The sequence below is a fragment of the Diabrotica virgifera genome, chromosome 10, assembly GCF_917563875.1.
Source record: "Diabrotica virgifera virgifera chromosome 10, PGI_DIABVI_V3a".
Classification (NCBI taxonomy): Eukaryota; Metazoa; Arthropoda; class Insecta; order Coleoptera; family Chrysomelidae; genus Diabrotica; species Diabrotica virgifera.
Genome location: NC_065452.1, coordinates 51,622,077 through 51,635,100, shown reverse-complemented (window position 1 = coordinate 51,635,100; position 13,024 = coordinate 51,622,077). Strand labels below are relative to the sequence as shown.

Sequence of the window (13,024 nt, the reverse complement as noted above, 5' to 3'; positions counted from 1 at the left end):
AATTCAATAATCCTAAAAAAAAAAGAAAAACCGAGAGCTGCCAAACAAAAAAAATTTAGGCCCATCCCAAAAATAATGGAAAACCCACTTATCCTAGGAGTGGTCAGACTAAGTGACCTTGCATCAGAAAAAAGTAAAAAAATAACCCTCAAGATCCATGACTCCGCCCCCCTCCCAAATTTCTGGATCCGCCACTGACTCCACACTCAGTTTTCTCCAGTAAGTCCAGTAATTAATATTTTATTGAGCAACTTGTAAAGAAAATTGAAAAGCGTTATTGGACGATAGCGACGTTTGGAATTTAAAAATAGTGCACTATTATCTTCTTTAATCTCAACGCTAAAATGTACATTGTAGAATGAGTTAAATATTTGTATTGTTGTATCTATATTCTATATGGTATTGCGAGACTGTGCAAATTTTATACTCAATATATTTGAACAGAAAATATCATGTATATTAGTTTACTTACAATATTGTCTCTTTTATGATCTAATAATACACCAGGGCGGATCTGTTTTGAGGTGGATGTGAGATGTGAGAGGTGGCATTCTGATTTTTGTAGAAAAAGGTGTGTGATAACTTCAATAATACTAACATAACTTTTTAACAATAAAAACGTAAGTTTTTTCTTTTAACAATATCCATAACATCTAAAAATTTTGGTCTGTGGACCAAAGTATTTTTTAATGATTCTTTTCTAGCAAGTTATTCATCTTTTTAATTGCCGTGTATTCCCTAGAGACCTGGAACCAATACCAAGGTTCTGTGACACTGTTATATTCTGCCAATTTGTTGAGCCCTTCTAGGTATTCCCACATTAGTCTGGAGTTTAGGTTTTTAAGAATTACAAAACTGCTCAAATAGTTTCAAAGTCCTTATGTTAATGTCTCTGGAACAATACTTCTTCTTCTTCTTCTTCTTCTTCTTCTTCTTCTTATTTAGCCCATTTCTATCCAACTTTGAACATAGGCCTTCCCCAAATCTTTCCATATTTGTCTGTCCTTGGCTGCGCTTTTCCAGTGACCTCTAAGGATCTTCCGCTCATATTTGTCCAATTTTAGTTTTTCATCATCATTGGCTCTACAACCCATGGTGGGTTTTGGCCTGTTTTAGAATCAGCCTCCATTCCTTTCTATTCCTATTCCAATTTCGTCCTCTTAATACTCGTAAGTCTTCCACCTGTTCCTTGAATCGTGCTCTGGGCCTGCCTCTTCTTCCCACTTCATCGGGTCTTTGGTTACAAATGTGTTTCGACGGCTCTATATCATTCATTACCTCTAAGTGGTCTAGCCACAGCAGCCTGTTTATTTTGATAGACCTACCAATACTAGGCAGTAAAGCTCAAAATTCTACGCTATAATCCGTTTTCCTGCACGCCTTTATAAATATGTCTGAGGATTTTACGTTTGAAACAGCCAAACTGTTCTTCAGCACTTTTTGTTATCGTCCATATTCCTGACGCGTAAGTGAGGACGGACTTAATTAGAGTTCTGTATATCAATATTTTCGTTATTTTTGTTACTATTCTTGATGTTATCAGTTTCTTTCTTTAATCCATAGTACTCTCTATTTGCTAGACATCATCATCATTCTCTTTGCCTTATCCCTATGCGGGATCGGCTTCCCTAATTGCATTTCTCCATACAATTCTATCTTATGTCATATCAATGTTAATCCCCTTTACCAACATGTCCTCCCTTATCCTCTCCCCAGAGGTGTTCTTTGGTCTTCCTCTCCTACTCCTTCCAGGGATCTGCACTTCAGCCATTCTTCGTATTGGGTGATTAACGTCTCGACGTTGAACATGACCAAACCATCTTAACCTATGCTCTCTCATTTTGGCATCAATTGGTGCCGCACCTAGACTTCCCCTAATATACTCATTTCTAATTTTATCCTTCTTTGTCACTCCATTCATCCATCTAAGCATTCTCATTTCCGCCACATGCATTCGTTGTTCCTCTTTCTTTTTCACTGCCCAACATTCAGTTCCGTACATCATAGCCGATCTTATGGCTGTTTTATATAATTTTCTCTTCAGCTTCATTGGAAATTTTCTGTCACACAACACACCACTCGCTTCTTTCCACTTCATCCATCCAGTCCTAATTCTACTGCATGCATCTCCATCTATTTCTCCATTACTCTGTAATACCGATCCTAGGTACTTAAAACTATTACTTTTCACAATCATTTCACCATCCAAAGGTACCATTGTATTTGTAGTAAAATAAAAATGTATACCATTTTCATTCAGTTGTAATGCGAAGGCAAAAAAATCTTACTTTTCAGTTAGAATACAGAGTGCAATCCAGCTCTCTGAATCGCGATTTTCGATTCTTATTGGAATCTCATCGGAAAGAGCGCAGGCTTGTTCTCAAGCCATGGAGAACAAGCCTGCGCTCTCTCCGATGAGATTCCAATAAGAATCGAAAATCGCGATTCAGAGAGCTGGATTGCACTCCGTATTCTAATTGAAAAGTAAGATTGTTTTGCCTTCGAATTGCAACTGAATGAAAATGGTATACATTTTTATTTTATATTCGTATTACTCCGTAGAGTAACTAGGTGCATTTTCCGTTGGAACTTTACCAAGCTGCAGACGGGGATGTGAATTGCATAGTGTAGAATTCCTTCCCTTTGTCTTCACTGCAGCATCCATTTGGCTTGCAAATTGTAGAAGCCTTGGAGGTGTCACCAGGACAATGTACCAATAAGTTTTTCAATTTAAAAATCTTTTAGTAATGCTACGAAATAAGGAGTCTAATGCTCATAATCTTTTTCAAGGTTTTATTAACTACAGTATGTGGGCGACCGGTTTCGGCATTTACATTTTGTATGCCATCATCAGGCCCTCAGAAACAAAGCTAAAAATAAATGAAGCTGTGTCAGAAAACAGTTTGCCCTAGGTTAAGTTTTAGGTGTTAGGTTTAACAATAGGTAATAAAAACACTGAAGGTGTCACAAAGGTGTTCGAATAGACCAGTACTGATCTGATGTTAACTGTTGTAGTCAGTATATGATACATAAAGTATTAATAATTACAATTATTGGTACTTACATATCAGTACAAGAAGTATACAGTGTACAATTTGTTGTTGGAATAGTGACAAAAAAGCCCTTGTGTCTTTTCAGATTTCAGACTCATTTGGTCTTCAATATGTTTTTCAGTTGCCTAGTTGAATGAAGAAAATACATCAATTATTGATGTATTTTCTTCATTTTGCCCTTTAGATATTTCTTTCGATCTTCTTATTTAATCTCCCTACGCTTATAGCACCCTTGGTCATCATTTTATATGTGTTTGTTAATATGATTCCCAAATTAACCATTTCAAAAGTGCAATCCCTATTTGGATTACCTATTCTAAATAACTGCCTATTCTAAATAATATGTTAATGTAAAAAAAAATTAAAATCACAATATGGTGGAGATACAAATATTTAGATGACGTGTTCTTAATTTGATCAAACTCATGAGTCAGAGTTGTTGGACACATTCCTAAATAATATAAACGATATAAAAAAGGCAATAAAATTTTCCATGAAAAAGGAATATAATAAAACACTACCCCTCCTGGACGTTTTAATCTCAAAGGAGGATACAGGATTTGAGACTCAGGTGTATAGAAAACCAACACAAACCAAGATACATTTAAATTACAAATAAAATCACAACATGAATATTAAAAAGGGAATCAATAAATCCCTATATGATATAGCTAAAATTACTTGTTCCAGTGTTGTATTCTTTTATTCCTAGAGGAGAAACATTTTAACATATGTTTTATTATAAAAATTATTATCCTTGTCGTTTATAAATCAGGAATTTTCAAGAATAGACCGAATGGAACATAACAACTATAAGGGATTCTACAACATTCACTAGAAATAATACGAGAAAAATGACAATACCATAATATGTATAATTTTCGGAAAACTTAGAAGGATAGGAAATAAATTTAACATTTCAATCATTTCATCTGTTTTATCTATCTAATAGATATATATTGGTATTTCAATACCCTATAATGGACCAAGAGTCCGAAACGTCGGAAACCAAACCAAACGTCGGAAAAAAATTATTTTAAGACAATTGGTTCTTTAATATATTATTCCCTATGCTTCCTCGAAGACCGTACCGGCCATCTGGCTACTGATACAGGTTGCGTTCATTACTGCGCAGCATACTTGTACAGGTAAACATATCGAATTTAAAATTATTGTAAGACGAAAAATGTTTTTGTCATTACTTTTTAAACATTATTAGAAATATGAACTATCATTGCCAGACATTTCTGTGGTTTAGAAATTAATGACAAAAAATTTTTCGTCCTAATATAATTTAAATTCAATATACAGGGTGATTGATGAGTGTGATAAAGCTCAGTAGATCCGCTATAGTAATAGATAGCAAGAAAAGTTAATAATAAAAATTGTAGCCAACTTTCAGCTTCTAATTACGAAATTAGTTAGATTGTTACAGGGTGTTCGATAACATAGTGGCAGACCAAACTTATGTTTTTTTAAACGGAACACCCTATATTTTATTTTATATTCGAAATCCTCTTAACTTCCCCATCACAAAAATATAAAGGTTTATTATGTTATATAGGGCTTTTACAAAGTTATAACCAATTTTTTTATGAAAATAGTAACAAGTTCAGCTCCCTGTATAAATAAAAACAAGCTCAACAGCAATTGTTTATTGGTGCCATATTTTTTTGTTAATTTTGAAAATTTTTAAGAACTGTTGATATTGCTAATTTTCTTTATATCGAATACAGGGTGAGTCAAAACGCCAGTACATTCTTTGCTCAGAAATTTTAAATGGAACACCCTGTATTTTATATCACTATCGAAAAATATCATTACCGTACTTTAATTTTTGTTTAATACTCCCTATGCCTAAATTTGTTAGTTTTCGAGATATTTTCATTTTTCAGAGCATGTTATTAATTAGGGTGTTCTATTTAAAATTACGGTGAAAATAATGTACTTGCGTTTTGACTCACCCTGTATTCGATATAAAAAAAATTAGCAATATCAACCATTTTTATAAATTTTGACAATCAACAAAAAAATATGGCACCAATAAACCATTGCTGTTGTGCTTATTTTTATTTATACAGGGAGCTGAACTTATTACGATTTTCATAGAACATTGATTATAACATAACTTTGTAAATACCCTGTATAACATAACAAAACTTTATATTTTTGTGATGGGGAAGTTAAGAAGATTTCGAATATAAAATAAAATATGGGGTGTTCCATTAAAAAAAAACAAAAGTTTGGTCTGCCACTGTGTTATCGAACACCCTGTAACATTCTAACTAATTTTGTAATGTGAAGCGCAATGTTAGCTACAATTTTTGTTATTAACTTTTATTCCTATCTATTACTATAGCGGATCTACTAAGCTTTTTCACACTAATGAATCACCCTGATTTTGTATTTACCTGTACAGGTGCGCTGCGCAGTAATGAACGCAACCTGTATCCGCAGCCAGATGGCCGGTACTGTGTTCGAGGAAGCATAGGGAAAGAATCAGCCGTCTTAAAATACTTTCTCGAAAACGTTGCTAGTTCTTAGACCATAATATTTCAGTCAACGCTATAAGCGAGGTTCCTACAGCCTCTGCCGCTTCTCGCATTTCGACCGCCAGCGTTTTCTATCCATCAATAATTCGTCTTCTTTGATGGCTCTATATCTCATGATGTGCCGTACGTTTTCTTCCCAGCTAACTGAAGGCCTTCCCCTTCTTCTTTTTTGTTGTGTTATGTAATTTAAAGCTTTCTTTGGCCATCTATCATTATTCATTCGTTTCACGTAACCATACCACACTAGTTGTCTCGTTTCAATTCTATCTACACTGGAATATACAGTATTTGTCCTCCTTCTAATACCTTTATTCCCGATGTGATATTTTTTGAATATACCACACGCTCTCCTTAGATAATCCATTTCTACTACATCTATTCTTTTTCTATCTTTTTTCGTGATCTGCCAAACTTCTGACCCATATGTCATAATAGGCTCTACCAAGGTACGATAGATTGTCAATTTAGTTTTTTGTCTTATATCTTTAGACCATAGTAGAGAGCTTATAATGTTTATCGCTTTTTTGCCATGTTACGTTCTGTTTTCGATGTCTGTTTTGGTAGTGCCTTCTTTAGATATTGTAGATCCGCGATATTTATATTATTTACATGTTTTTGTGGTTCTAATTTCTAACTCTGGATACTCTTCATCATCCCCTATTTTAAAATACTCTGTCTTTGACATATTCATATTGAAGTCCTATTTTTCATATCCTTTCTTTAGTTTTCTAAACATGTAATCCATGTCTTCCTCATCATTCGCTACGACTACCTGATCATTTGCGAAAAACAAAGTTGTTAGACATTTACCACCGCCTGTCTATTCCCATTCTGGATACTTGTTTCCTCTACAGCTCTAGCGATGATTGAATATATATTTTAAATAAGCTCGGAGACAGCCAACATTCTTGTTGAAGCCCCTTTGTTATTGAAAATGATTATTTAACGACATTTCTTACATTTTTGTATATATTTGCGATACTCTCTACTGAGATCTACTTTCGTCAATGTTTGAAACAGTTTTTTCAAAGGTACCGTATCGTATCATCATCATCATCATCATCATCATCATCATCATCATCACGTAGCGCTACAACCCTGGGTGGGTCCTGGCTGACTGTACAACTTTCTTCCAATTTCTTCGGTCTTCCATCAACCTAGGGTCAAATGGAATGTTCATTTTCCGGAGATCTTCTTGAATGTTATCTCTCCATCGCATTCTGGGACGTCCAAGTGGTCTTTTGCCTGTAGGAATCTCCTCCCATACCAGTTTTACAAGTCTTTCATTATGAAGTCTGTGCACGTGGCCTGCCCATCTTAGTCGCTGTGATTTAATTTCTTGGACAATATCGGTGTCATTGTAAAGTGCTTTAATTCGATGTTGGTTCTGATCCTATACTGGTTTGTGTTAATGTCGTGGTGAGGTCCGAAAATTTTTCTAAGTGTTTTTCGTTCAAAACGTCTGAGCTTTTCTTTGTTTGATTTGGTCATGGTCCACGTTTCGCATCCATATGTTAGTACTGGTCTGACGATGGATTTATAAATTTTGATCTTGGAACTTCTTGTAAGATTTTTTGATTTTATAAGCTTATCCAGTGCGAATAGATAGCGATTTGCTGATTCGATTCTGTCTTTTATTTCTTCAGTAACATCGTTGTCACGTGAGATTACGGCCCCCAGATACTTAAAACGTTGTACTCTTTCGAAATTGAAGGTGTTGACCGTCACATTTTGTCCTATCCTGTCTCTTCGTGTCGTTCTATTTATACACATATTATATTTCGTCTTCTCTTCATTAATCCTCAGCCCTACTTCGCTTGTTGGTCCTTTCACATTGTTGAAAATGGCTTTTGGGATAGGATGGAGTCTCCAACGAGATCAATGTCATCTGCGTAAGCTAGTAATAACTTGGGACCTTGAACCGATAGCAGTTCTGTCCTTATTTCGGCCGACTTCATGACTTTCTCTAATACAAGGTTAAAAAATAGTGAAGATAACGCATTACCGTATCGTATGCCTTCTCTAAATATACAAACAATAGGTGGGTAGATAGATTCCTTGCCTTCCGTTTTTCTATTACCTGCTGCAGAACGAATATATTATCAGTGCACGTCCACAGGTCTACAGAAAAAAAAATTGTTTTGATGCCGTCAATATTTAAACTGATTTTTACTATATTAGGGGCGGTAAATCGAAATATGGATTCCGTTTTTTGAAGTTATACTTCTTTAGGCGCGATTGAGAGTAAAATTTCATAATTCTGCGCGCATGCGCACACAGACAGTATGGTATAAACGTTATACGGGATCTGATTGGGTGTTAAAATCATCTGTCAATAATTGTTCAATATCGAGATTTTGGATAAACAAATTAATGTTGTGTATATTAGTTTTTATTGTTGTGATGGCAGAGAAAAATGCAAGTTTATAATATTGTAGTGACATTTTAAATAGTTTTTAAAAGCGACAGGTACGTAATAATTGTAAATGTTTCAGTATCCTAATAAAAAATTTCATAGGTAGGACCTACCTATTTAGAAAATTTAAAAAGAACCTACTAAAATAGTATGTAATGCTTTGATTTACATAATTTGATTACCATCAAAATTTCTATCAATATTCACCTAATATATTGTTTTCTTACTCTATGTTTTGTTGTATTCTAATATTTCTTTCAATTCTAAATAATTTCAATTCAAAATCAAAATAATTTGGTTAAATTCAGAACCGTCAAAAGTTTAATCCGTTTAGTTAGTGAATATTCGCACATTATGACACATGGTCCCCGTGGGTAAAAGTTTAAGGTGAATGAATTTCAATACTAACTGCGCTGATAAGCGGGTTCGAACCCCAATGGTATTTTTTATTTTTTTATTTTTTTTATACATTTTATGATTGTAAGTTTATTATATAATTTTTTTTTCAGAAAATACGTATTTAGTTAAAAATTTTTCCTACATTGGTCAGAAATCATTTGTGGTATTTTTCAATGTGTTTGTTTGTGTGTGTTTTTTTCTTTTATTATTTTAATTTTTGGCACTGTTTTAATAAATATTTTTGAGAAGTAGTAAGTATTAAAATTAGTTTAATATTTAAATAAAATATAAATAAACTGTTTAAAGTATATTAATTTCGTTGAAATCATATAATATAAGTATAACTTCTTACGTGCGTACAAAGTACACACACATTCTTTTTTTTTGTATCAGCTCTAGTTTTATGGATATGGCAGGTTCCGAAATTTCTAGTAGCAGCAGCAGAACTAATGGGGTTACATATAAATCAAAATAAAACAAAATTCATGGCGACCAACACAAACACAAGAGCTGGAAATGTTGATGCAGATCTAATCATCAATGACCAAAACTTCGAAGCGGTCAAAGAGTTCATATATCTAGGGACATCGGTTAACCCCAATAATGACACATCTGAGGAAATAAAAAGGCGAATAATAATTGCAAACATGTGTTATCATGGTCTATCAAAGTACTTATCTAACAAACGTCTGTCTCAAAAAACTCGTATAAGGCTGTATAGAACATTGATAGTCCCCGTTCTCACATATGGTTCAGAGGCATGGACGCTATCTAAAACAGATGAATCCGCTCTATCAATTTTTGAAAGAAAGGTACTACGCAAGATATTCGGAGCGGTTTGTGAGAACGGAATATGGAGGCGTAGATATAACTTTGAACTGCAGAACATCTACAAGCAAACGTTTGGTGGGAAAGATATTATCACTATAATTAAGCGAAATCGCCTGCAGTGGGCAGGACATGTAGCCCGAGCCCCTGAATCGAACATGATAAAAAGGATTGTAACAGCTCAACCCATGGGAATGAGAAGACGGGGTAGACCAAAGTTGAGGTGGATGGACGGGGTAACACAAGATGCCGAGAAGATCGGAGTCGGCAACTGGAAAGTGCAGGCAAGGGACAGAACAGAATGGCGTAGAACGCTTGAGAAGGTCGAGGCCCTCTAAGGGCTGTAGCACCATGATGATGATGATGAGGTTCCGAAATTAGTAGTTTTAATATTTGAGATAATGAAGAATATGCTATTCAAAGAAATATACATTGTTAATTAAACTTCTTCCTCAGTATATTTGTTGTTCTCACTGTATTATACCTTATTTATGCAAGACATAATACTTTAATGTCGTTACATTACTATTTTATAAGGAAATAAAACAGCTTGGAAAGTATTTTCCCCTCCATATTAAGCTAGGCCTAATGAAGCAAGGGCCATGCTTCGATTACATAGGAGGAAGCTGCCCTAGATAAGTACGGAAAACTTAAAGCTGGAATCTTTGATGGATCACAGATCAGACTTCTTACAAAGGATCCGGTTTTGTGGGGCCAATGAATGAGGTAGAGGATAAAGCTGGGCTTTCATTTGTGAATATGTATTCTGAAAAATTTTCTGGCAAATCGCAAAAATGAAAGCTATGCTGAGCTGGTAAACCGTTTGCTGAATAACTTCCAATAACTTGGATGTAATATGAGCATCAAAGTCCACTATCTTCACAGCTACCTGGACCGTTTCCCTGAAAACTTAGGTGACACAAGTGAGGAGCAAGGTGAGAGATTTCACCAAGATATAAAAACCATGGAGGACCGCGACCAAGGAAGATGGGACACCAATATGATGGCAGATTTTTGCTGGAGTTTGAAGAGAGACTGTTTAAAAGTTCATTCTAGGAAATCATGCAAGCGAAGCTTTCGTTACGTCAAGTAAAGTTTTTTTTCTATTTTGTTAGTTCTTTTCTCAAAACTAATTGTATATCTGTTTCATTGTACAAACAGTTTTATTGTAGTTAAATGGCTTAAAATATACGTATATTCTAATTGTGTGATTTTTATTTCAATTTAGTATATCCATTTATTTATTTATTTATTTATTCATTTATTGAAATATACATCCACCAGGTATAAACCCATAAAGGTGTACATAAAAAAACTACATTGACTGAACAGTTGACGACAAAATATAAAATAAAATAAAGAATAACCAAAAATGTTTCTGTTGCTAATACACATACACAATAATAAAAAAAACAAAGACCTTAATAAAGAAAAATAACATGACATCAATTCGATAAGCTATTGCGTATTTCGCGTTTAAAGATGTTAAAACTAAGAAAAAAAATGTCCACAGATCTTTATTTACACTTCTGCACATACTTTATGAAAAGTTACACCTGAACGTGACACAGCTCGTGGTACATTAAAGTCTATAAGACTAAGCAAAACATCGCTATTAATTAGGCAATTAACAATTTTGAAGATGAATATTAGGTCGTTTATTTCACGCTGCTTACGCAGTGAATGGAATCCAAACTCAGAAAGGAGTAAATTATAGTTGTAGCCTCTAACCGGATATCTGTTACATTTTTTGAGGTAACAATATCTTAAGAATCTTTTTTGAACAGATTCAAGATTAGAGATAAGTTCTGCATGATTAGGATTCCATACCACGCTGCAGTAATTAAGTTTACTACTAACAAGTCCAAAATATAAACTTCGCAAAGCTTCAACAGACGTTACATCTCTGCAGCTTCTAATAATATATCCTAAAGATTTGGTTGCTTTAGAGACCACGGTATTAATATGAGTTGAGAATGTTAATTTACTGTCAAATATAACACCAAGATCTTTAAACTCTGAGGTAGAAGACAGTAAAATGTTGTTGACCTTATAATCGAAATGTATGTTATTGATCTTTCGGGTATAGGACATTACTTTACATTTCTTTATAGTTAAGGATAGTTAATTATTGAAACACCATTCATTAATGGCAGAGATATCCTGTTAAAGTTTAACGCAGTCGGAAATATGGTTAATTTTGCGAAATATTTTCATATCGTCCGCATACAACAGTATTTCAGAGTCTACGATGGAGCAGATATCATTAACAAAAAGGAGAAATAATAAGGGATCCAGATTTGATCCCTGAGGTACTCCAGACGTGGCAACAAAACGAAAAGATCGAAAGCCTTGATATTCTACGAACAAACTCCTATCAGTTAAATATGATTTCAGTAATATTTGAAAGTTATTGGAAATTCCAAACCGATCTAATTTTCTTAGCAATTTATTGTGTGAGACTCGGTCAAATGCTTTACTGAAATCAGTGTATATGACGTCCACCTGTTGTCTTGAATCTAAAGCTGACGAAACATATTCTGTAAATATACAAAGATTTGTTGCCGTACTCCGAGCTTTCACAAAACCATGTTGACTGCTGGTAATCAAACAATGCGCATGAGCATACAAGTAATCTGTCAAGATAATTTCGAACAATTTAGAGACTGCTGATATAAGAGCGATATGTCGATAGTTAGATATATCAGAGTTTAAACCTGATTTAAAAATAGGACAAACTCTTGTATTTTTCCACGCAGTTGGAAATGTTGTTGTCTTAAGAATGAGGTTAAAAATGACAACAAGTGGTTCTATGAATGACTGGACGTGACATTTAAGTATCGAAACAGGAAAATTATCAGGACCGCAGGAAAATTTATTTTTTAATTTCTTTGCACCTTCTATAATATCGTTACTGGTAATTTTACCGATATTAAAGTAAGAACTTGTATTATAATTAAAATCAGATGTAACAGAAGGAGAGCTATTACTATCAGAAATATAAACACTCTTAAAGAAGTTTGCAAATGCGTTCACTATATCTTGACTCGTGGTAAACTTATCACTACCGTATTTCATCAGACCAGGTATCCGGTATTTATTATTTTTGGCATTAACAAAGCTCCAAAATTGTCTCGCATCTGACTTAAAAGAATTTTGGGATCTTTCAACAAATTTTTTATATTCTAGTTGTACCTATTTCTAATTTAATAGTTCTTCTGAGATATTTAGCTCGTTGGAGGTAAAAACAATATTTACTTCGTCTATACATTCTCAGATAATGATGTTTACGTTTAACTTTGGCGATTATTTCAGATGTAAACCATGCTGGATATTTTTGAGATCTAGTTGAACAAAGTGGAACACATTTATCTATAATTTCTTGGAGAGACAAACTAAACGAATCTACAGCAGAATCTACATCTGAAAAATGTTTTAAATGATTCCAGTCCATTTCGGTTAAAAGTTTGTTAAATTTATTTACGTTATATTTTCTAAAATTAAGACGTTTCTGATTCGGAACAAAAGATTCATCTTCTTTGACTTCATACGGAAAATAACAAGTTAAAGCAAGATGATGATTATCAATAGGAACTAAGGCATTGACTTCAGGTGTAACTTCGCAACTAAAAATTGACGGTGTTGTGTTACAATCAAATCTAATGTCTTTCCATGTATATTTTTTATTTTGTTACATTGTACAGAATCTGTATAATTTAATAGTTGAACAAATCTATTAATTAAGGTAGTTAATTGACTATTATTAACATAATATG

At 33.8% G+C, this 13,024-nt stretch overlaps 1 protein-coding gene across 1 annotated transcript in view; it reads left to right on the top strand.

Annotated features, from left to right (window-relative positions):
- The first annotated feature begins 535 nt into the window (after nucleotides 1–535).
- Nucleotides 536–13,024, top strand: part of LOC114333191 (myosuppressin) — a 56,255-nt gene continuing 43,766 nt past the window's right edge. The window contains exon 1 of the mRNA XM_050663548.1: nucleotides 536–571. The gene's annotated coding sequence lies outside the window, so the exon portion shown is untranslated. The remainder of the gene's footprint in view (nucleotides 572–13,024) is intronic.